The sequence below is a fragment of the Rhinoderma darwinii genome, chromosome 5, assembly GCF_050947455.1.
Source record: "Rhinoderma darwinii isolate aRhiDar2 chromosome 5, aRhiDar2.hap1, whole genome shotgun sequence".
Taxonomy (NCBI): Eukaryota; Metazoa; Chordata; class Amphibia; order Anura; family Rhinodermatidae; genus Rhinoderma; species Rhinoderma darwinii.
This window is the reverse complement of record NC_134691.1, coordinates 152,079,941-152,101,376: the sequence shown is the minus strand read 5'-3', so window position 1 is coordinate 152,101,376 and position 21,436 is coordinate 152,079,941. Positions and strand designations below refer to the sequence as shown.

General features: G+C 39.1%; 1 protein-coding gene across 1 annotated transcript in view; it reads right to left on the bottom strand.

Annotated features, from left to right (window-relative positions):
* Nucleotides 1-4,003, bottom strand: part of LOC142651667 (uncharacterized) — a 306,296-nt gene extending 302,293 nt beyond the window's left edge. The window contains exon 1 of the mRNA XM_075826652.1: nt 3,955-4,003. The gene's annotated coding sequence lies outside the window, so the exon portion shown is untranslated. The remainder of the gene's footprint in view (nt 1-3,954) is intronic.
* Between the last annotated feature and the right edge of the window lie 17,433 nt (nt 4,004-21,436).

Genomic DNA, 21,436 nt, shown 5'->3' with positions numbered 1-21,436 from the left:
ACTTGATTATTGCCTGTAAACCTTTTCCTTTTTCGTACCCAATGTGGCTCAATATCAACCTGAAAGTATGAAATATGCCAGTGCCAACCAGCATTCATGCACTATAAGCAGGTAGGAACTACAACTTGTTAAAGAAAATGGAACTTGTAAAAATGAATGTCTTCATACGATGCACGGCCCTCCATATAATCATTGCAAAATGTATATGTATCCGGTTGGTTTAGTATTCATCAACGTCAATATGATAAATGGTAATTAGAAAGGTTTTACATAGATAGTAATAGGCACAGGATTTGATACATTGCTGATGTGTATGGCTCAGTGAAATATGAAATAATATATTCAGTTTTGCTATTAATCTCAAAGCTAATTTTTCTTATTAATGCTTGAGATAGGGTCTGAGTCTGATTTGACAAAACACAGAATACATTCGCTATGAGAAGAGCAAGAGCTACTACTAAGAAAAGAACTAATTTATAACCAGTGACAAGTAGAACCTATGAAGTTTTTAAAAGAATGTGATTGTTGTCAAAAGGAATTGGGTAAAACAATGCTGTGTTCAGTTCTGGTTCTACTCAAAGCCATGGCTGAGGGGCTGCTGGAAGGCTGGTGGGCACAGACCAGCAAGGAAGTGAATTTTGCATACTGTACGGATCATCGCTCAGTTCAGGGCAGTCAGATTGAATCTGTGATCAACCAAATGTGCTTCATGAAACCGTCAGCCCTCATTTATGTCTAGCTGTTTTCTTCTGTCCCGCTGTAAACAAGCCATGCTCTTAGCTGTCTCTCTACCCTTATCTATTTATGAGGATCACACAGACAGACCTCATAAGCAGCCACACAGATAAAGTTAAAGTTACTGTTTCCAGACAGCAGTCCCTGTGCTGGCTGGAAGTCAAAGAGAAGAGCGAGTTTGGAGTGACAGAGTTTTAGTTGGTTTTAGAAAATGCATACCTCCGATACATACACATACTGGCATCTTACGTCTCTTTCATGAAATTAAATTAGGGCTCCTTAATGTGAACAACTGTTCCTAGCATCAGCGACCTAGCTCAGAAGCTGTGGTCTTACTTTATGATCTCACCTTTCTTTGGGCTTAGTTGGAAATCTGAGAAGGCAATATCTTGTCATTCTGGCTCAGTTCCAGGTATCTACCATATCAGTGCCCTGAACAATAGGAGGGGTGCTTTGTTGGTAAGCAAAAAGCAGGTATTGTTTTGTTTTCTTATTATTGCTTTCCTTACTGAACCATCAAGGTGCATGTCTACTGGTTATATTTATATATGTGTGAACATTGAAATAAAAGTACTTTATAGTATTAGTTATACTGTATATACTAAAATGCAAAGTGTAATATTTTATTGACTGAAATAATAATAATAATAATAATAATATAAATTATTCTATATATTATCAATGTTTTACTACTACTATTATTCTGAATAATAATAATGACAATAATAATAATAATTAAAAAAAAACTCAGCAAATTGTTTTATAAATTATTAGTTGTATTTATGATAATTATTATTATTACTAGTGTTAGTATTATTAATATTTTTTTTAAGTAATGACCATGGTAACAATTGTACTTTACTAATATTTCTGTAGAAGAAATAATATTATGTAGTTAATTAAGTCACCAATTTATAAAATGATTAAAAATAGAAAATTCATGTTTAATTTGCAAATAAGTTAATAGAATACATAACAGCAGCAAAACATCTGTTTATCGGTATAAAAAAGCAAAATACAAATATATACATTGATTGAAATTAAAGAATAACAATGTCATTTTTATATAATCTAATAATACTAATGGACTTGACATTTTTAAACATTCAACAAAACATTACTAGAATATGCAGGAATTATATGCGTTTTTTCCTCCCCATTAAAGTAACAGTTAAATCAGGTTACTGCATACTATGCATTCATTCAGTGGAAATCTCCATGTGTAATCTTATTATGATTTACAAAAAATAATGTTCATCTTATATATAAAACTAATTCAAATATCAGCAAAGACAAAGGCTTGTAGCCATCTGATGTGCATGGAAGGATATCAGATTAGCTCAGACGTACCTTTGAAGAGGGAATAGCATGACTATCAATAATACCATCAGGTGCTAATGAAGGTATTTCCATTCTATTCATTTCTACTGTAATTTTAACCCATTTACACTAGATCATAAATCTTTCTAAGGTAATGTTTATATCCAAAGGGCATGCTTAAGACACCAAAGTACAAGGATTTTCAGATTTCCCTCACCGTTATTGTCAGAGCTGCTTAAAATAACTTCCTTTTATTTAATATAAAGACAATACAAAAGCAATTTAATAACTCGCTCAATAATACAATAAACCAAACAGGCTGAAGAGAGAAGTGGCTGCAGCTACGTTTTTGGTTGCACTTGTCTATATTTGAACTATATATTTAAATAATATTCAACAAGCTGACAAGTTAAATGAAGTTAGGATTGTCAGAAGCTGGGCCTGGGTAGTAATTCATTTAGTTTAATATGCTTGTTGGCACACAGCTCACGTGACAGATAATGTTCCAACATGTCACTGATAGGACCTTTCACCACAGCTTTAGGAGATCTGCCGAGCATTTCAGAGCTTTCTCAGGTCAAAGGGTAAAACCATGTGTAATTCACAACAGCAGAGGTCTCACGGTCAATCCAGAGAAACAATTAGACTACTTGTTCCACTACTATTCTTTATTGAAATCCAGTGATCGTTAGCTTTAAGTAGTGTGGCTCTATTTGGCAGAGGCTAAAGGCTACATCTAAATTTCTCACTCTAAGTTTATAAACCCAAAAAACGAATAAAAGGGTACAGTTTGTTACGGTCGTATCAAAGATCAGCAGAATTTCCTTAACTTCTGAAGGCATTTTGCTATTTGTATATCTGTGTTAGCACAAAGTCCAAGACATCCATTAAACAATTATCATTGCTTTATCCAAAAAGTTTGTATTTCCGCAAACTGGACTGGTATTGCTCTAGCCTTTAGTGGTTGTATATACGCAGAGCCATTTTAACACATTATTGGGCCCAGGGCAAAGATTTCATGAATGTCCCCACTAGAGACAAAATAATAACCTACAGCTCAGAAAAATTAGCACATTTTATGATTCACGCAGCAATGGCGTGCATAGAAGAGAGGTGGCCGTAATAGCATAAATCAAAGTAGGCCCTCCATTATGGCGCAAGGTTTTTCCACCCAGGACAGATGAGTCTGGAGATTTTTTTTTTCCTCTTTCACACACTTTTCCATAATCATTGGGCCGATTCCTTACCTATTGTTTTCTAACAATGTGGTTCCTCTGAAGAGAGGAGTACGGCACAGGTTCTTGCCATCCAATAGCAAAGGGAAAGGTAACAACTGGGCTGTACCTCCTCACTTCAAGCAGCAATATGGTCTTCTTCTATGGTATGTACTCCCTTGAGATACAGTAACACCTACGACAGTATGCTATGTGGTTTTAGAAGCTAACCTCAAAAACTTTTCTAATTTTTTTCATTACTTCACGATGTTCCTTTAAAGATGTTGTCCAGGATAAGAAATATATTCCCACTGTCTTCCAAAAATAGCCCGACACCTGTCCACAGGTTGTGAGTGGTATTACATCTCAGCTCTATTCACTTTAATTGAGCTGAGGTACAATACCAGACACAATGGACAAGTGTAGTGATGTTTTTGGAATATTTCAGCCATGTTTTTCTAACTCTGGGCAACCCTTTTAAGTGTGTTCCAGCTACAGATGTCCCTATAAAATGCCTGCAACAGACAGGGAAGGCTGGAAGATGTTATATAACAGTGTGGGATGCCCAGAACTAAAAATATTTACACTGCAGGTGGCTTGGTGCAACTCTAGCATTTTCTTAATGAATAAAGAAGACCTGTACATGTAAAAAGTAAAGGTTTTATTAACAGCATTGTAAACTTACTAAAATGTTGATTTTCCATATTTTCCTTCTTTACAGGGAACGTACTACCTGTGGGGGAAAAAAATAATTTAAAAAAATCATGTCATAAAAGAGATCAGTACTATATGCTTCGTTGTTTTTCTATATGTCATTTATTGCAAGATGTAATGTACTGTATTATATACAACACATGTTTTTGTAACAAATGGCATTTATATTTATGACTTTGTATAGCTTTCTTTATACAGACATTTTTATTTTAATTTTGTAATGCATGTTTATCTAAACAAATGTTCATTAACATGCATTCTTTTGATGAAATATAACCTTCTTTATAACAGTGTAGGCATAATTGAACATTTGACCTGTGCTCTGAACTGATGCATAAAAAAGGAAAGAGCATGGTCTAAGGCCAAATTCAGACGACCATAGTATACGTCCGTGTGACAGCCGTTAAAAACAACGTCCGTCATACAGACGCATGTATTATAATCGGGCCATACCCATGGGCGTTGTTTCAACGGACCGTGTGAAGGGTCCATTGAAAAATAGAACATGTCCTATTTTCTTCCGTTTTCACGGATGCCTCAATAGACTCAAGTCTATGGAGATCAGTGAAAACGAGACCTGCACAGGGGCAACTCGGATATGAAATACTGCAGTTTTTCACATCCGAGTTTTTCCCACGTTCGTTTGAATTCGAACTAAGGCCCCATGCCCACTTCCGTTTTTTCCTTCAGGGTGCTAGCCGTTTTTTTGACGGCTAGCACCCTGACCCATTCATTTTAATGGGGCCATGCACACTTCAGTTTTTTTGACGGTCCAGTTGTTCCGTTCTAACAAAAGTAGAGCATGTCCTACTTTGGTCCGAGATTCTGTGACCGTGGGGCCCATACAAGTTATTGGGTCCATCAAAAAAACTGAAAGCACACGGAAGGCATCCGTGTGCTGTCCGTATGTGACAGAGCCGTTGCCTAGCAACGGCCGGGCGGGCAGAAGTACACGGAGAGAGAGATATTGCACTGCACTATTCGGCAGCCCCTTCTCTCTATCCAGCACTGATAGAGAGAAGAGGCTGCTGATCAGTGCTGGATAGAGAAAAGGGGCAGCCCCTTCTCTTTATCCAGCTCTGACCGGCAGCCTCTTCTCTCTATCAGTGCTGGATAGAGAGAAGAGGCTGTCAATCAGTGCTGGATAGAGAGAAGGGGCAGCCCTTTCGGGCAGAGCATCTGCAGCGATCGAAAGAAAAAGTAGTTCATACGTACCCCGGCCGTTGTCTTGGTGACGCGTCCCTCTTTTGACATCCAATCCGACCTCCCTGGACGACACGGCAATCCATGTGACCGCTGCAGCCTGTGATTGGCTGCAGCGGCCACATGGGATGAAACGTCATCCCAGTAGGCTGGGCTGTAGGAAGAAGCAGGGAGTTCTGGGTAAGTATAAACTTATTTTTTTCTGAGTTGGGGTTTTTGAAGGAAACATTAGAAATCTATATTGTGATGGTACTGTGATGGTACTGTCCAGCAGTAGTCACTGTCCAGGGTGCTGAAAGAGTTACTGCAGCCCCTTCACACTATCCAGCACTGATCGTAACTCTTTAAGCACCCTGGATAGTGACTACCGCTGTACAGTGAGTACCATGCGCGATGCTCGGAAACGGAAACACAGAAGTGTACACGGAATACACATGGGAACCACACCGAACGCCGTTTTTCCCATTGAAATCAATAGGCAGATGTTTGGAGGCGTTATGCTTCCGATTTTTCAGCCGTTTTTTGGGACGTTTACGACCCGAAAAACGACTGAAAATACTCCATGTGAACATACCCTTAGTATTCTTTTGATTCCCTCTCAGAACAGTCACATAATGTGTCCAGCTGGGGAGAAGAAGCAGCTAATAGATTTTTTAGCAGCAATCACTTTGCCACCTGTTTTTTTTAAGAAGAACCGGGCAGTGTGACTGAGCTACTGAGCATGTGTGACCACCAGCGCTGGACACATTATGTGGATGTTCTGAGAGTGAAACAATATATCAATATCTAGACACAGGAGCAGTTTAAAAAAATAAATAATATATATATATAAGCCATCTACTATCCCTGCTGTGACCAGCTCCTGCGGTAGGCTATTCCATAGATTCACAGTTCTCACAGTAAGGGTATGTTCACACGAGGGCGTCCGTAACGGCTGAAATTACGGGGATGTTTCCGCCTGAAAACATCCCCGTAATTTCAGCCGTAACGGCATGTGCAGGCGCTTGAACGTCGCATCCATTACGGACGTAATTGGCGCTGCTATTCATTGGAGTCAATGAATAACGGCTCCAATTACGGCCAAAGAAGTGACAGGTCACTTCTTTGACGCGGGCGTCTATTTACGCGCCGTCATTTGACAGCGGCGCGTAAATTACGCCTCGTGTGAACAGACAAACGTCTGCCCATTGCTTTCAATGGGCAGATGTTTGTCAGCGTTATTGAGGCGCTATTTTCGGACGTAATTCGGGGCAAAAACGCCCGAATTACGTCCGTAATTAGTGCGTGTGAACATACCCTAAAGAAGGCTTGTCGCCTCTGCAGGTTGAACCTTTCTTTTTCCAGACGGAGGGAGTGCCCCCTTGTTTTTTGAGGGGGTTTTACATGGAACAGGATTTCACCATATTTTTTTGTATGTGCCATTCATATATTTATATAAGTTAATCATGTCCCCCCTTAGTCGTCTTTTTTCAAGGCTAAATAGGTTTAGTTCTTTTAATCTTTCCTCATAACTTAGATTCTAATTATATATATATATATATATATATATATATATATATATATATATATATATATATATATTCCAATTGAAAAATGTTTATGTTTTGCGAGATCTTAAAAAGAAATGTAAAATTAAATTGTGGGACATCCCCTTTAATGATACTTATATTAATTTGCATTGCAATACTGTTAATTATAACAAAATGATAATGTGGTTAGCACACAGTCAAATGATATTGAGACCTCCACATCACAGGGTCATGTTCAGATTGATCAGCTTATTTGTATAAAAATAAACTCATCTTAGCCATGTTTAGCAGAAAATATTTAACGCTTCGCACATCATTTTGCATCCTATATATAGAGTTACAGTATGTAATATAGCCCAGAGCAGCCGTCAGATTTCTGCTGGTTGTTATTAGAACTAGTCGACAGCTTGTCAAGAGATACAAACCTTACAGTTTAGCTGAGCTCCTACAATGCAATGCACTGAATTCTGGGACAGTTAGTTTTTCTTCACTTCATATTACTATACAGAGTGTAGTGTAAACATTACACTTCGCAAAATGCAAATCACCAAACCAGGCTCTGACTTAAGAAAAGCAACTTGAAGAATTGTGAATGCAGTTGGGGAGTAACATAGGTTATAATACATCTTAAATTGGTCATACAGACTAAAGTCATCTGAACCCGCTGATTTTGGTAAGATCAACCAACACTGAGGGAAGACCGACATTCCCCTGAGGAAAGATAAGATTAAAAAAAGGATTGTGCATGTTGGATAAAACCATTCTTTATCTCATTGTCCACCTGGGACATAAGCCAATGTGAGAGGTACCTGGCAGCAGGTTATTCACCTCTCCCCTTTAAAATAGATTATTTTACTTAAGGAGTTGTATGGCTGGCTTTAGGATCTGAAAATCACAGTGCCATACAGTGCCATTTATGATTCCACCCCTACTCTACGAATATTGTAGTGCCATATCCAAACAAAGCAGGAATCTATAGGAGGCTGTCGTACATGGAGAGCTCCAGGGCCAACAACCCCATGTTTAGTAGGGTGAGTGTTGTGCCAGTTACCAAAAAGGTCACATACTCCTCTAAAATAGTCCAAGTCACACACTCCCTTCTAAAGACATTATAGTCTATGACCAATAAAGCTAGATATATTTATTTTCACTAAGCTTTACCTTCAACCTAATGTATTTTGGGAGGACCGTCAAACCCAAAATGTCCCCAAGAAGAAGGTTCTATGAAGATTACTGGGAAATAATCAAAACCTTGGAACAAAGGGATGTTGTTGAGTTTTGAAAAAAATTCTACTCATTTGTCCTTTCCTTGTGGTCTACTTACACTTGAGAGAGATGTTAGAGCTGGCAAGGTCTCATTCATAGTATCAGATCGGAGGCAGTTTATCCATAGTTCGTTTGCTGTAAATTAACTTTTTGTGGGATGCTCAGAAACTAAAGCGGAGATTGATCCCTGTAGATGACCATTCATTCCAGTGACTTTACAGTAAACATTATTGACATCAATTGTAGTCAAATAACATATAAGGCTGCAATCACATCTGCGTCAGGGCTCCGTTCCGATGCTCCGTCTAAATGTTCCATCGGAACGGAGCCCTGACTGACACAAACGGAAACCAGCAGTGATTTCAATGGTGACGGATCCGGTGCAAATGGTTTCCCTTTGTCTCCATTGTGCAGGGGTTCCGTCGTTTTGACGGAAGGAATACTGTAGTCGACTACGCTATTGATACCGTCAAAATGATGGAACCCCTGCACAGTGGAGACAAACGGAAACAATTTGCACCGGATCCGTCACCATTGGTTTCCGTTTGTGTCAGTCAGGGCTCCGTTCCGACGGAAAGCTCTGACGGAACGTTGGAACGGAGACGTGATGCAGATGTGAACGCAGCCTTAGATCAGTACAAAATGTCTACCTGAAGCCTTCCTCTCAGTAAGCAGATTACAGTGTACTGTACATAATTTACAAAAGTTATCTTTCTTCACATTTTCTCCCTTGTGTTGCATTACTTTAATATTGCCTTTGTGTTTTGTGAGAGGGATAAACAACATGTTGTGCATACTGTATTATTGCATGATACATTATATATTTAAAATATCCTAAGCACTAGTGGTATATATTCTAATAGCACAAATGTACAGATATGTTGAAGGCTCTGGAGTCATGACAGTCCCAGGTCATTGAGAGGTTACAGATAGGGCAATGTTAGATTTGCATTGTACTTGTTTTACTATGCATTGCCTAAGGACAATCTCCAGTTTTTATCATTCTTGGAGAGTATTAGTCAAGCATCTGCGTGTCAACTTTCAGATTCTTGGATGCCTGACTGATTTTCAGGTAACATTGTCATTGTTATTGATATGTTTGTTGTTTGTTTTTGCACAATAGGGCTGTTAGTCTTTATACCATTAAGATATAATGTGACATTAAGTAATGAGACTTAAAATAAAGAAATACAATACATATACAATAAGTGGATTTTTTTGTGTGGCAGATAACATTTTTATTTTTTATTTATATTATTTCGTAGGTGTACTCTACTACCAATATTAAGTATATTTTAATCAATTCTACTATGGTATGTATTGGTACTAACAAAATATTTAAAGAACTCAGACTTGAGACCTGGTCAGCGGCTCTCCATCCATTAACATTACTGCTAGGCTTTAAAACTAGAGTTTGGATATCTTGCCTTAAATCAGCTCTGTCACCACATTATAAGTTCCCTATATCCTACATAATCTGATTGGCGCTGTAATGTAGATTACAGCAATAGTTTTTATTTTGAAAAACGATCATTTTTGAGCAAGTTGTGAGCAATTTTAGATTTATGTTAATTTGTTTCTTAATAGACAACTGGGCTTGTTTTTACTTTTGACGAACTGGGCGTTGTAAAGAGGAGTGTATGAGGCTGACCAATCAGTGACCAATCAGCGTCATACACTTCTTATTGTTCCAGCCCATTGTTCTAGTGTGATTGTGCAGTGAAAGAAGCAGGGCTAGAACAATGAGAAGTGTATGAGGCTGATTGGTCACTGATTGGTCAGCATCATACACTTCTCTGTACAACACCCAGTTGGTACAAAGTAAAAACACGCCCAGTTGGTCATTAAGAAACGAATTAGCATAAATCTAAAATTTTCACAACTTGCTCAAAAATGTAAATTTTTCAAAATAAAAATCAATGCTGTTATCTACATTACAGCGCCGATCAGATTATGTAGGAGATAGGGCATTTATAATCTGGTGACAGAGCCTCTTTAAGGGGGTTTTACACTGGCAGATTATCGCACAGACGCTCGTTGCTGATAATTGCCCTGTGTAAACAAGGGAACGATCAGCAGATGAATGAGCAAACGCTCGATCATCTGCTGGTCGTATCGTTTGAAAAAAGTAAAATATTATCGTTGTCAGCAGCACATCTCCCTGTGTAAACAGGGAGACGCTCTGCTGACATGATAATAATGTATGGGGACGAGCGATGGGTGTAAAGACCGCTTGTCCCCATCCGTAGCTCCGTATGACAGGAGCAAACGTGCGCCGTTGATCGGCGCTCTCTGCAATGGCTGAATATCGGCTGGTGTAAAAGGCCCTTTATTCATATGCCTAAACTGACTCAAAGGACAATTAGAAATAAGCAAGGTAGGTCAATTGTACTTCCTGCACTGCCTGCAAAAATGTTTATGTATTCAAAATAGTGGTACTCATCAGGAGTCTACATAGAATATTTGCAACCTGTGCAGTTCCACAGGGACTCAGTAGGTAAAGGGGCCCATTGTCCTAAAAGCAGATTGTTTATAAGACTATTTGTTTGTAAGCAGTAGACTGTGCTATTGAATTGAATGGCTCGCAATTACTGGTGGGTTGTTAAAAAAAGACTTCAGGTGGTGCTCTATGCTGAACTATTCAAGAGCAAGGAGCTCATATGCTGTCTTTGCACAGGGGTGCTCTGCTCTCTCTGTGACCCCACTGGTGCCAATCACATATATGTTATAGGTATTGAAAATGCTGTTGTGTTAGGCCATTTCTATTCACTTGCATGTACAGTGCTTTAAAATTGAGATGTATGCTATGATAAAGATACTATAGGTGTGAACTATGCCTGCGGCTGGATTAAAACACAGCGTTTACTTGTCTTTTCAGTGTAATTTTTCACTATATTTTTATAGAGTTTTTGTGCTACGGCTAGAGGTTACTTTGAAGTCAATAGTAAAATATAAGAAAGCCTACATGTACAGGATTTTGGTTTGTAGCGTTTTTGTACCATTTCAAAACGCAGCATGCTCTAATTAGGGCATTTTTTTCAGACATTTTTCCATAGGTTCCTCTATAGGATGTGAATAAAATAGAAAGAAATGTACCCACAAAATGATGCAACATAATAAATGTAACCAAAAACCATATATGTTTTTTGATGACATTATACATGTTTTACATGTGTATTAAAATGCTAAAAAAAAAAGTTTTCGTGAAGGAGGTTAATATTTAGACTACGCGGTTTGCTTAAATTTGCAAGCTGCATTTTTGCACAACCGCAGCATCTCATGTTTCATAAATATGAATGAGATTCACCATGTGTTTTTCAGGTCTTGCATTGCATAGAAAACCACAGTTCTAGAAAGATATTTAAAAACAAATTGTTTAACAAATATTGTGACTACATTAGATGTAAAATCATCACAAAATTGCATAAACTAAAGTCACAGCAATGGAATGCTTAACAAATTAATTTTATATATATATATATATATATATATATATATATATATATATATATATATATATATATATATACCCTACTGTTCAAAAGTTTGGGGTCACCCAGACAACTTTGTGTTTTCCATGAAAACTCACACTTATATTTATCAAATGAGTTGCAAAATGACTAGAAAATATAGTCAAGACATTGACAAGGTTAATGATTTTTATTTGAAATAATAATTTTCTCCCTCAAACTTTGCTTTCGTCAAAGAATGCTCCATTTGCAGCAATTACAGCAATGCAGACCTTTGGCAGTCTAGCTGAGAAATTTCACCCCATGCTTCCAGAAGCCCCTCCCACAAGTTGGATTGGCTTGATGGGCACCTCTTGTGTACCATAGGGTCAAGCAGCTCCCACAACAGCTCTATGGGGTTGAGATCTGGTGACTGCGCTGGCCACTCAATTACAGATAGAATACCAGCTGCCTTCTTCTTCCCTAAATAGTTCTTGCATAATTTGGAGGTGTGCTTTGGGTCATTGTAATGTTGTAGGATGAAATTGGCTCCAATCAAGCGCTGTCCACAGGGTATGGCATGGCGTTGCCAAATGGAGTGATAGCCTTCCTTAGTCAAAATCCCTTTTACCTTGTACAAATCTCCCACTTTACCAGCACCAAAGCAACCCCATACCATCACATTACCTCCACCATGCTTGACAGATGGCGTCAGGCACTCTTCCAGCATCTTTTCAGTTGTTCTGTGTCTCACAAATGTTCTTCTGTGTGATCCAAACACCTCAAACTTCGATTTGTCTGTCCATAACACTTTTTTCCAATTTTCCTCTGTCCAATGTCTGTGTGCTTTTGCCCATATTAATCTTTTCCTTTTATTAGCCAGTCTCAGATATGGCTTTTCCTTTGCCACTCTGCCCTGAAGGGCAGCATCCCGGAGTCGCCTCTTCACTGTAGACGTTGACACTGGTGTTTTGCGGGTACTATTTAATGAAGCTGCCAGTTGAGGACCTGTGAGGTGTCTATTTCTCAAACTAGAGACTCTAATGTACTTGTCTTATTGCTCAGTTGTGCAGCGGGGCCTCCCACTTCTCTTTCTACTCTGGTTAGAGCCTGTTTGTGCTGTCCTCTGAAGGGAGTAGTACACACCGTTGTAGGAAATCTTCAGTTTCTTGGCAATTTCTCGCATTGAATAGCCTTCATTTCTAAGAACAAGAATAGACTGTCGAGTTTCACATGAAAGCTCTCTTTTTCTAGCCATTTTGAGAGTTTAATCGAACCCACAAATGTAATGCTCCAGATTCTCAACTAGCTCAAATGAAGGTCAGTTTTATAGCTCCTCTAAACAGCAAAACTGTTTACAGTGGTGCTAACATAATCGCACAAGGGTTTTCATTGTGTTTTCTAATCATCCATTAGCCTTCTAACAGAGTTAGCAAACACAATGTACCATTAGAACACTGGAGCGATGGTTGCTGGAAATGGGCCTCTATACACCTATGTAGATATTGCATTAAAAAACAGACGTTTGCAGCTAGAATAGTCATTTAGCACATTAACAATGTATGGAGTGCATTTCTGATTAATTTAATGTTATCTTCATTGAAAAAAACTGTGCTTTTCTTTCAAAAATAAGGACATTTCTAAGTGACCCTAAACTTTTGAACGGTAGTGTATATATACATATATATATATATATATATATATATATATATATATATATATTATAGTAAATATTTCAGGAAAATCTCTTAATTAAAGCAAAATAACTATCTTGCACTTTACATAAAAGAGCGATGAAAGAGGGAAAAAAAAGTAAAAGACAAAGAAAGGAAAATAAATACATGTAAACTTAAATAAAAGGAAGCACAAGAAATAAAAGATAGCACAATACATAAGCCAAAATCAGGCAAATTGTGTACATCATATACTGCAGACAGACAGAAAATGGATGGTTTAAAGTAAAAATAAAATAATTTTGCAATTGGGATTTATAATTTAGCTTCTGAATATAAGGTATAGAACTAGCTTGAGCCAATTCAATACTAGTCAATAAATACAAATTTAATACACCAACATATAAAAATATAGACAATTTTACAGATTAAAAGTACATAAGTCATTTAAACCATCAAAAAGGGTTTCAGCAAAATTATTTTGTAGTATGTACTAGAAGACTGAAGAAAGTCGCAAGAATGTCCAATTACATATGGTAGCTACTCTATGACTCTTGTGTTAAAAGAGTATCTAAAGACAGTCACGGGAACGCCACTAGTTGCACTGTGGTCAAGTTGTAATTTATAAGTAATGTCAGTAAGGAAAATGCTGTTGATAATATTATTATTTTTTGTTCAAAATTGTTTTTATTAATTTCAAACAGAAAAGCAACATACCAATCAACATATTGTTGTCACAAGCAATCCAATACACCTGAATAGCATGTACCAGAATGCAAGCCGGTCAAGTGGATACAATCAAACAGGACACTGTCTCTGCCTATAAGCAGAACGAGTACCAAAATGATCAGATGGTGATCTGTTCTTAAATAAAAACAGATGAGTTGATTAGGGGACCTTAAATTCAGACCCCCCCCCCCCCCCCACTGCATATTCATTACATTGTGGCCACTCATACCTCATATTAGAATCGAAATACGTATGGAGCTCGAACTGCCTAACAGCAAGACAGCGATGTGGGCCATAGCCAACAATCCAGTAAGGAAAGGAAAACAAACATATATTAACATAAAATAATCAATAAAGAAAAATAAAAGCCTATGTTGCAAGCTGGCTCTCAAATTACCAAGTGGTGTCCCCCTCTCCCCAGTCAGAATTCTGTGTCATCCATCTCTTGTCCCTTACTACATGTAAGTCCCCTCCTATTATTCATATTATTCTTTGCAAATTCTCTAACCCGTTGCCAGAATTCCTGTATTTGAGGGCATGCCCACATGCAGTGGTACAAATTAGCTTCCGACTGACCGCATTTAAAACAGTAGGAGGTCTCGTATATTCCAATCCTGTGCCCCTTCTGAGGAGTAAGATATGCTCTGTGAATCACCTTGAGTCACATTTCGGTATATCTTGCTGAGGGTAGGAATTTGTATGCAAAAGTTGTCGATTGAAGTATAACTGAGGGGGTTAATGACGAGTCATCAGCTTCCCACTTGGCCAAGCCCAAATTAGAAATGCCGTAATCTATGGAGGAGTGAAGAAACCTATACAGTCTAGATATCCGCACGGTATATGTTTCTGGCTCTAGTATCATTGATCTAAATGGGGATGCCCACTCCTCCGGTGAGATTTGACTCAGCACCGTCTGCGCATAACTCTGTGTCTGTAAATAGTTAAAGAAGGGAAGGGAGATGCGTGGGATTTTAATTTGTAAGTCCTGCAAGGGGAGTATCGTATGGAGCGTGGGATGCAGAAGGGCACCCAAAGAGTTAATACCATTATTGTGCCAGGCACTGAAAATATAATGTGAATTTCCCCGTTGGAACCTAGGGTTCTTGACCAGGGCAAGTGCGGGCGAAAACTGAGTGTCTAGATTAGCATATGACGGTGTAAAGGATCTGCCAGGCACAGCTTCTGTATCAACGCCCATAGGTAATCAGTCTGCACCTGCTTCTATGTCTGTGAGATTGACTCCATCTTCCACCACTCAGGATGGCAGGCTTAGGAGTGGGAGAGCCTATCACAGCCTGGCCAGACGGAGCTAGCTCCCGCCCTCTGTCTATGTATACCTGCCTTTCCTGTTCCTCCTTGCTTGTGATTCTTCTCTGTTGGTTTCCTGGCCCTGCTGCAGCTTCTTGAACTACTTGTCCCTGCTTCGTATTGACCCTGGCTTGCTGACTACTCTCCTGCTCTGCATTTGGTACCTCGTGCTCTCCTGGTTTGACTCGGCTCGTTTACTACTCTTGTTGCTCACAGTGTTTCTGTGGGCAACTGCCCCGTTTCCCTTTTGTTCTGTGTTCCCTTGTCTGGTTGTCTGTCGTGCACTTATTGAGTGTAGGGACCGTCGCCCAGTTGTACCCCGTCGCCTAGGGCGGGTCGTTGCAAGTAGGCAGGGACTGAGTGGCGGGTAGATTAGGGCTCACTTGTCTGTTTCCCATCCCTGTCGTTACAGACGGATTTTATGCCAGGCTCTCCAAGTGGTGATTATTAGTGGATTGATCTTAGACTCGGGGGGGGGGGGAGCATGTCATATGAATGGTGTAGAAGGTTTGCAGGGGAGACCCCTGGGGTCAAAGACCGGTCCACCTGGGGGGTAGTATAATATGAGGAGCCTTGTGTCCAATCTGGCAGGACTCTGGCAAGTGCTGCTAAATTACAGGTCCTAATATTGGGGAAGTTCAGACCGCCATTCAACCTTTATTGTTGTAATACATGAAATGGGATTCTCGGCCTCCCCCCTGCCCAAATAAATCCCCTGTAAATTTTATTGATTAATTTGTCATCCTTCGGTCTCAGATACACAGGCAGCGACTGAAATAAATAAAGAAGTTTCGGGAACTCTACCATTTTCAATAGGTTTGCCCTACCCATGAAGGAGAGAGATAGAAATGTTGCCAGGATTTTAGTGTTGAGTCCAATGCTATAATATATTCGGAAATATTGTGTTTTTAAAGAGCCGAGTGTAATCTAGTAATCTCAATTCCCAGATATTTTATGGAAGATGGATATTCCTCAGGGGGAATCTAGTCGACCATAGGGGTGTGTGGGGGCCCCTCATGATTAGGGCTTCACTTTTAACCACATTCAGGGTATAACCGAAAAGTTGCCCCAGATTTATAAGCTCATCCAGGGCTAAGGACAAAGAGTTCTTGGGATCCTCGAGTATAAGGAGAAAATCATCTGCATACGCGGTCACTTTCAGCTCATGATTACCCAAGCGTATACCCCTGAACGTGGATGAAGTGGTAATGTGATATTGTAGGGGGTTCAATGACATGTTGAATAGGATGGGCGAGAGGGGGTAGCCCTGTTTCGTGCCTCTAAATAAATCTATAGTGTGAGAAAGATGTCCATTAATAAGCAAATTAGTAGTGGCCTGCATCTGCAAGGAGTGCAGATAAGTCAGATAGACCTGGCCAAAGTTCCGCCCACGCAGCATCTTATTTAAAAAAGGCCAAGAGACCTTGTTGAACGCTTTTTCTGCATCGATACTAAGCAGCATAGTCGGAAGTTGGCCACCCTCTTGAGCTTGTACCGTTGCAGCTATCACCGCCCGAATACTTTTAGATGAGTATCTGCCAGTGACGAACCCCATCTGGGAAGGGTGGGCAATGGTGGGGAGAAATGTTTGGATTCGGTTTGCTAATATTTTGGACAGAAGCTTGTAATCCTGACTTAGCAGGGAAATAGGTCTGTAGGATTGGGGTAAGACTGGGTCCTTATTAGGTTTCGGAATCAGTATAGTTCTAGAGTCAAAGAAAGAGTCAACGGTCAGGTTGTTACGATAGATATCATTAAGTAATCGTGTAAGATGTGGAACTATGTCCGGGGATAATATTTTATAATACTCGATTGGGAGACCATCAGTCCCCGGGGATTTATGGTTGTGTGAAGAGGAAATAGCTGAGCGGACCTCCTCGTCCAAGATTTCAGCCTCCAAGAGGGTATTTTGTTCTTCCGAGATACTAGTCATGTAGAGGTTGTCCAAAAAGGCCTTCACTGCGGGCATATCAGTGGGGTCTGCCCTATATAGATCTTCATAGTAGTCTGCGAATACCGATTCTATTTTATCCATATTAGAACGTACTGTGTTAGTTTGACTGTCTTTTGCTGTTGATAATATTATAATATTATCATAGTAAAAGCAGCATTGACAGAGTTTTACATTTTCTATTTCACAATCTGTGAACAAAGCTACAGATGCGGTCAAATTGTGGATTGTCAGGATATTGTAATATATGTGATAAAAACGAGTCCACTATCTTCTATATTGTTTTTTTTAAAATGTATTGTTGTTGCATTGATTTCTGGATGAAATGGAGGATAAGATGGGTTTGTAACCATTTCGGAATAAATTGACTAGATTAATTTACAAAGAGTCGGCTCTAGAAGCAATATTGACAATGGATAGTTGATAGATAGATAGATAGATAGATAGATAGATAGATAGATAGATAGATAGATAGATAGATAGATAGATAGATAGATAGATAGACAGACGTAAAAAAAGAGGCAGCACTCAAAAAAAAAAGAAAATACATTCATTGGGTTTATTCCATGTGCTATGTTTCGGTTCCTACTCTGGAAACTTTCTTAACCTCTTCACGCGCTGCGACGCAACTGTACGTCCCGGAGAGGGCTTGCTTCCCGCACTAGGACGTAAAGTTGCGGAGCGGTTCCCGGCGCACGCTGTCTTAACGGACAGTGTTCGGGAACCGGAAAGTCAGCTGACACTCCAGTCAGCGGACCATCGGCGCTGATTTCGGCAATTAACCCCATAAATGCGGCGACCGATTGCAATCGCCGCATTTAGGGGGTTTGAAGCACATCGGCAGCCCCCACGAAGTGAATGTGGCGACTGCCAATGCTTGTGGTGGCAATCGGAGGCCAGGCAATGGCCTCTGGGTTGCCATGTACAGAAGCCTAGGAGGAGCAGCCGGAGGCTGGTCCTCCTAGGCTTCCTGTTAGTGTGACTGTCACGTCTCAATGACAGTTAGAATACATTACACTACGTGTGTAGTGTAATGTACTCTAGCAGCGATCAAATCTGCAAGTCTAAATGTCCCCTAGTGGGACAAGTAAAAAAAAGATAATAAAAATGGTTTAAAAAAAGTGTAAAAATAAAAGTTCTAAGTTATAAAAAAAAAAAATGCTTTTTTTCCTATAATAAGACATTCATTATAGGAAATAAAATTAACATGTTAAAAAAAGTACACATATTTGGCATCACAATGTTCGTAACGACTCAAACTATAAAACTGTAATGTTATTTTTCCCGTACGATGAACACCCCAAAAAAATCAATAAAAAACGACACCAGAATCGCTATTTTTTTGGTCACCACCCCTCCCATAATAGAGAATAAAAGTGATCAAAAAGTCACATGTACCCAAAAATAGTACCAATAAAAACTACAACCCGTCCTGCAAAAAACAAGCCCTCCCACAGCTTTTTTGACTAAAAATAAAAAAGTTACAGCTCTCAGAATATGGTGACAGAAAATAAATTATTTTATAATAAAGTGATTTTATTGCGCAAACGCTGCAAAACATAAAAAAAAGCCAATATACATATGGTATCGCCGTAATCATATATAGCACACGGTGAACGCCGCAAAAAAAAATAAGCTACAAAACATTGTCAGAATTGCTTGTTTTTGGTCACCCGGCTTGCAAAAAAATTGAATAAAAGTGATCAAAAAATCGCATGTACCCCAAAATGGTACCAATAACAAACTACAGATTGTCCTGCAACAAATAAGCTCTCACACAGCTCTGGTGGATAAAAAAATAAAGTAGTTCTGGCTCTCAGAATATGGCGATGCAAAATGTACAGAGTGTCCAAAAGCGGATAAGATCCCGCGCCATTTATCAGTGCAACACCGGACACACATATGTGAATTATTATTTATTTACCTAATTATTATACCATCTAATTATGCCCTGATGCACTCCGCACAGCTTGCATATACCCTGATGTACTTCGCACAGATTACATATGCCCCCACATTATAAACTGAAATACCAGTGAAGCCCCAAACAACTACCACCAAGCAAAATCTGCGCTTCAAAACCAAAATGGCGCTCCCTCCCTTCTGAGCCCTGCAGCGTGCCCAAACAGCAGTTTGCGCCCACATATATGACATCGTCATACCCGGGAAAACCCGCTTAATGTTTTATGAGGTATTTGTCTTCAGTGGCACAAACTGGGCACAACATATTATGCACTAAAATGGCATATCAGTGGAAAATTGCAATATTCACTTTGAACCATCCACTGTGCATTAACCCCTTTGCGCACTGTGACTTAATTGCGCGTCATGGTGCGGGGGTTGATATATGGAGCGGGCTCACGTGCTGAGCCCGCTCCATATGCTGCGGGTGTCAGCTGTGTATTACAGCTGACACCCGGGACTAACGGACAGGAACAGCAATCGTGCGGTTACAGAAGCCTGTAAAAATAACAATATACTGCAATACATTTAGTATTGCAGTGTATTGTACCAGCGATCCAATGATCGCTGGTTCAAGTCCCCTAAGGGGACTAATAAAATATGTAGAAGAATTAAAGTTATTAGTAGTGAGAATTATTTTTTTTAAAGTTAAAAAAAAACTTTTCCCATTTTTCTTCTAAAGTAATGTAAAAAAATAAACAAAATTTGTATCGCTACGTCCGTAAAAGACCAAACTATTACAATATACCATTATTTAACTGGCACGGTGAACACCGTAAAAAAACATAAATAATTTAAACCGCCAAAATCACTGTTTTTTTTGTCACCTTAGCACTCAAAAAAAAATTTAATACAACTTTTTGATCACTTTTTATGTACCAAAAAATGGTACCATTAAAAACTACAGCTCGTCCCGCAACAAATAAGGTCTCCGACCACTCAATAAACCAAAAAATAAAAAAGTTACGGCTCTCAGAATGTGTTGAAACAAAACACTTTTTATTTTAACACATAGTTTTTTTGTAAAAGTAGTATAATATAAAAAAAATATATATAAATTTGGCATCACTGTAATTGTATTGAGCCGCAGAATAAAGTAAAGTTTTTGTTTTTACCGCACGGCAAAAGCTGTAAAAACAAAACCCCCCAAAAAAAGCAATCACATCTTTTTCCAATTTCAGCCCACAAATAATTTTTTTCCAGTTTCCCAGTAAATTCTCCCGCAAGAAATAAGACCTCACATCACTCTGTTGATGAAGGAAGAAAAAAGTTATGGCTCTTGGAAGGCGGGGAGTGAAAAACGAAAAGAAGAAAGCAAAAAATGGATCAGTCCTGAAAGGGTTAATTAATTTCGAATGAGAAAAACGTATGACCCCCATGTGGGGTATTTCCGTACCCGGGAGAAATTGCTTTACAAAAATTGGTTGTTTTTGTCTCCTTTATCCCTTGTGAAAATGAGAAAATTCAACATTTTAGTGGAAAAAATTGTGTTATTCATTTTCGCGGCCTAATTCTAATGAATTCTGCAAAAGACCGGTGGGGTCTAAATGCTCACTATACCCCTAGAAAAATTCCTTGAGGAGTGATTCCAAAATGGGTTCACTTTTGGGCGGTTTCCACTTTTTCGGTCCCTCCAGGGTTGTTGCAAACGCGACATTGCACCAATCCAGCAAAATCCGTGCTCCAAAATCCAAATGGCGCTCCTTCCCTTCTGAGCACTGCCATGGGTCCAATCAGCAGTTTATTACCACATATGGGGTACTGCCGTAATAGGGAGTCATTGCTTTAAAAATGTTGGGGTGCATTTTCTTCGTTATTCCTTGTAAAAATTAACAATTTCTATGTTTTTTTAAAAAAAAAAGTATATTTTCATTTTCACGGCCTAATTCCACTAAATTCTGAAAACAAAAAACCTGGTCAAAATGCTAACTATACCCCTAGATAAATTCCTTCAGAGGTGTAGTTTCCAAAATGGGGTCACTTTTGGGGTGTTTCCACTGTTTTGGTCCCTCCTGGGCGTTGCAAATGAGACATGGCACCGAAAACCATTCCAGCAAAATCTGTGCTCCAAAATCCAAATGGCGCTCCTTCCCTTCTGAGCCCTGCTGTGGGTCTAATCAGCAGTTTATTACCACATATGGCATATTGCCATAATCAGGAGACATTGCTTTACAAATCATGGGGTGCATTTTCTTTGTTATTCCTTGTAAATATTAAATATTTCTATGTTTTTTTCAGAAAAAAACCTATGTGGTCAAAATGCTCCCTATACCCCTAGATAAATTCCTTGAGAGGTGTAGTTTCCAAAATGGAGTAACTTTTGGAATGTTTCCACTGTTTTGGCACCACAAGACCTCTTCAAACCTGACATGGAGCCTAAAAT